Source organism: Adiantum capillus-veneris, chromosome 14, assembly GCF_014529385.1.
Source record: "Adiantum capillus-veneris isolate H3 chromosome 14, ASM1452938v2, whole genome shotgun sequence".
NCBI lineage: Eukaryota > Viridiplantae > Streptophyta > Polypodiopsida > Polypodiales > Pteridaceae > Adiantum > Adiantum capillus-veneris.
The window spans coordinates 38,512,763-38,517,658 of NC_140944.1; positions in this window are offsets into that span (position 1 = coordinate 38,512,763).

Consider the following 4,896-nt stretch of genomic DNA (forward strand, 5'->3'; position numbering starts at 1 on the left):
GAGTCACTTCCATGCTATCCTTCACTAGGCCTAAAGGGACAAGTCTACAAAGTCTCATTGCATTCTGACAAGGTACACAAATCGCGGTCCATCATGATCCAAGCCATAGAAATTTCAATAGAACAACCCAAATAGGTTTCCCTAAGGTCTCATAATACTTTCCTAAGGTCAAAATGTCAAAAATAGTGATTTAAGCACTCAAATTTGAAGATTAGGCTCATAGACGCGTAGTTGCAAACCACAACAAAGCTGACAATGCATACACTTGAATAAAAGAGCAAAGAAACACGAACACAATGTAAATTTTAGAATTGAAAATGGATTACCCAATCATTAGTTATGATGATTACAAGTTGTAGCTGCTTGGCCGCTTGAGCGTACGTACAACAGAGCACTTTCTCTCCAAAAGGTAAGCCTCTTTTCACCTTAATGTTATTATCTTTTATACCTAGGGATTTCTAAAAGGCCAATGGCTAACTCACATGGGCCTTTATATATATCATGACATAATTACAATTCAGGGAAACGACCTGCTACTCTGGAATCAAAATTTACACATACTCTAGCTACACTAGCTTGGAAAAATAACAGAGTACAAGTGTGGTGTCCATCTAAGTGGGCGCTCGTATATTGAATCTGCCAACATTTCCCCCTTCCTAGCTCTTGTCGTCCCTTGACACGACCATGTGAAATCTAGTCGATAGGATTCTCTTCAGCTTTGTTTTTACGTTTGTCTTTAAGGCTGGTCTTTAAAATTGATTTAAAGTCGATGACGCTCCCCCTTCGTTCAATTATTTATATTTATTGTGTCTGCTTGATACTTGAGTTGAGCTTTTATTGTTGAGGCAGTTGTGCATTTTGGTGCACATTATCTTCCTCATTTAGGCATACACTCCAGCCAAATCCTCGTCAAAAGGCTCTCATTAGCCCTAAATTGACAATATCATCGCGAATTTTACTGCCCATATGTTAGACAAGGGGAACTAGAATCCAGGAGTCCACCTCCCAACCACCCACCATATAGCATGGCTCCTAGCCCTTTGCCCTAGTTGGACTCCCTTTCCACACTGCCTAGCCCGGCCTTGCCCTTGTCTAGTCTGGCCTTGCCGTTGTCCTGACAATACTCCCCCCTTAAAGAAGAGTTTTCGTCTTCGAAAACAAAAGTGGAGAACGTCTTCTTAAGAACACTAATGTTTTCCCAAGTGGCGCCTTCCTCAGGTCGATCTTTCCACTTGATTAAGGTTTGTTGACGTACATGATGACGCGTACGTAAATCATGATAGTCGAGAATGCGTTCAGGTTCATGCGGTAAGGTAGGAGGTTCAACAAAATCAACCAAAATCTGTTGGTCAATGACATTGTCGTCCCCATGTAACCGCTTACGTAAACGGCTTACATGAAACACTGGATGAATACGAGAATGTGTAGGTAGCAATAATTTGTAGGCACGATCACCTACTCGCTTGAGTATTTTGAAAGGCCCATAATATTGTGGAGATAATTTAGGTGTTGGCCCAGTTTTTAGACTTTCTGAATGTTCTGGCACACGTAAAAATACTTCCTCTCCTCCTCGAAGGTAACTTGCCGACGTTTCTCATCAGCGTACTTCTTATACCGATCCTGCGCTTGTCGAACATTCTGACGAGCGAGTTTCAACATATCCATGTGGTCTTGGAGAAAATCCTTAACCTGTTGGAGCTTTTCGGTTGCCAACCCCACCGTAACAAGTGACCCAGGTTGAAACCCGTACATGATCATGAAAGGACTAAATCCAGTTGTGACATACTTAGCACTATTGTAGGCAAACTCAAGTATAGGTAAATATTCTTCCCAGTCTGACTGTTTCTTGCTAATGTATGCTCTTAACATATTCTCTAGCACTTGGTTAACTCGTTCAGTCTGACCATCTGTTTCTGGATGATCGTCCGTACTGAGGTTTAGTTGTGTACCCAATTGTTTGAACACAGCCCTCCAAAAATGACTGTTAAACTTGGGATCACGATCACTGACGATGATACTTGGCAAACCATACAACTTGTATAGATTGTCCACAAATAACTTGGCTAGTTTCGGAGTTTTAACCGTTGATTTGGTTGGAATAAACTTACATAGTTTAGTCAATCGGTCTACGACCACCCATACTGAGTCATGACCTCATACCGTGGTTGGTAAACCCACAATAAATTCCATAGAGATACTTTCCCATTTACCATTGGGAATCTCCAAAGGATGTAAGAGTCCTCCTGCTTTTGGCAATGCAAGACATAAGCTTGAACAAAGCCATGTAAACCTGGCTAGTAAAATTGCCGTCATACGAGAGCATAAGTCTTTCTAATACCCGGGTGCCCTGCACTTGTACTATCATGACATTCATAAAGAATTTGGCGCAGAATGTCTGTGTCCGTCGGTACACAAACTCTCCCCTTATGGAGTAGGTACCCATTGTCGATGGTGAGATGCTTCCATCGCTGTAATTCATCACTCGATAGAGGAGAACTATGTGTGGAGGTTAACGTTACACTACCATCATTGGAATGAGAAGGATCCCTCATTTGTACATGGCTCCACACTTTGGAATATGCTTCATCATGTTCATATTTGCCTTTTAAAGAATCCAAAAATTCACTACGAAGTTTCGTGAACAAGAAAGAATTGATCTCCAGCATAAGACTTAGAGCGTCAGCCACCACATTGTATCGTCCTTTATGATACCGAAACTTGGCATCATATCCCCGAAGAATCTCGACCCACTTGGCTTTCTGACCCTTCAAATCAGTTTGTTCTAAACCACGGGTGTGGCTGCTTGAGAGCTAATTTTCAAAGGTAAAGAAGAGTAGCAACTGAGGTTTTTGAGGGTACCAAAGCACAAAGTAACATATACATAAGTTTAGTTAGCATGGCTGACAATCATAAAGAGAGTAGAATGAATGTTGACAATTTTGATTTTGGTCATGAAGGTGCTACCAATGATGCCCCAATGTTTGTGAACTATCTTGTTACTAAGTTGCAACAAGCTATGAGCAACCCTGTCTTGCAAGCTGAAGTTACCCAACAACTTTGTGCTTATGGGGTTTTCCTACCTCTCTAAGAAGAGAAAGAGCTTAGGAAGCCTCTTGTTGAGACTTCCAAAATAGGAGTCTCTCAGATAAGAGCTGCGGCAGCAGCCCACATGTGCTTTTTGGCCAGTTGTTTACAAAAACAGAAGTCAACAACTTGCTTTTGAGCCATAAGCAGTTTTTTTTAATGCTTTTTGCAGTCGGAAGCACAAATAAGTGCCAGTTGTAGCTCAAATTCAGAGAGTGGGCTGAGCACTGGGCTCTCCAAGCAAATTGTATACTTTGCCAAAATTAATACAAATAAAGATATACCACCAAGGGGGATATTTGGGGGCAAATCATCTCCGAGGGAAATTCCTCTCATGTCTCTCTCATGGAGATTTCTCGTGTGCAATGGTTTTAGAAGTTGACAGTTATGTTTCAAGTTCAATTGTTTACCACCTAGCATGCGGTGCCAGCAAGCTACAGTGGTATCGAAGCTCTATCAATCGTTCCTCTATGGACCATCCGATCTAGGCTTTGTAGCAAACTTGCAACAAGGAAGCAAAACCATCGTCTTGCAGATGAAGTAGATTATAAAGAGATAGAAGTCAATGAAGAAGATGAAGACAAACCATCAAAGAGGGGCACCCTTGCTACAATGAAGTGCCATGCATGTCAAGCGCAATGGATGACAAATATGACACAAAGATCATACATCACACTAACACAACGACTCTCTCTCTCTCTATTAATTAGTTCTTTGGTTCTTTGCTTAGGAAATGTTCCCAAGAGAGAGCGGGAGAGACAGAAGAAGAAGAAGGAGAGAATTTTAACGTTGTAGGAAACTATCCCAACAGACCTCAAAGATCTATCCACAAAGAGAGAGAGAGAGAGAGAGAGAGAGAGAGAGAGAGAGAGAGAGAGAGAGAGAGAGAAGAAGAAGAAGAAAAAGAGAGTTTTAACGTCGTAGGAAACTTGTTGATTGCAAAGAGTAGTAGAGAGGTCTAACATTTCTCAGTTGATTATGGTTCCCATTGAGCTTGCTAGTAGCTCAATAATGGTTAAGCTAAAGGCAAGCCCTGAGAGACTCCATTATTAAGTCTATAGTTCCCAATAGTGTACCTCAAACTAAGTCCTTTTCAACCAACATAATAGATCTTTGTCCCACTTACCCTCTTGCAATGAAAAAGTCCAACCTTTCATGGACAACTTAAGGACCTCTCTTCTTAAGCAAGAAAAGAGAAACAGATAGCTTTGATACCAATGCAGCAAAAACGGACTATGAACATTGAGAATAGAGGAATTAAGAAAACTGTAATGAGGTTTTTATGAGAATACTTTGAGAAAATAGAGGGAGAACTTGATTAGAGGTAGCAACATAACCATTATACCTAATTAACTTGGCATGAACGATACTTTGCAAGAGAGAGAATTAGAGAACTTGACAACAGTTGAGGACCATATTTATGTGGAGCCTGTCCCCCCTCCAAAAATAGCTTCTCCCATAAAGAGAGACTTGGTACAAACAAGCTTTGTTTTACTTGAGACCTTGATGGTGCAATGAAGATAGAGAGCTTCATGCACCACAAGTATGCCCACAACTTAGCTAAATGAAAGCACTAACTTGTCCCCGGCCTCAATCCCGATACCTCAAACACCTTTCAAATGTGGAGAGACCTAGCAGGGAATCAGGGAAGGGAAGAGGAAGAAGAACTATTCTTATGAGAGAAAGAAATAGTGTCCTCTCATACCATTACTCATAGAGCTTAGCATAGCATAGTAGCATAGTAATGGAGATGAAGAAGATGGCAAGCATATCATTGAAGCATGGCTCTTGGTTGAATTTTCATTCCATAGC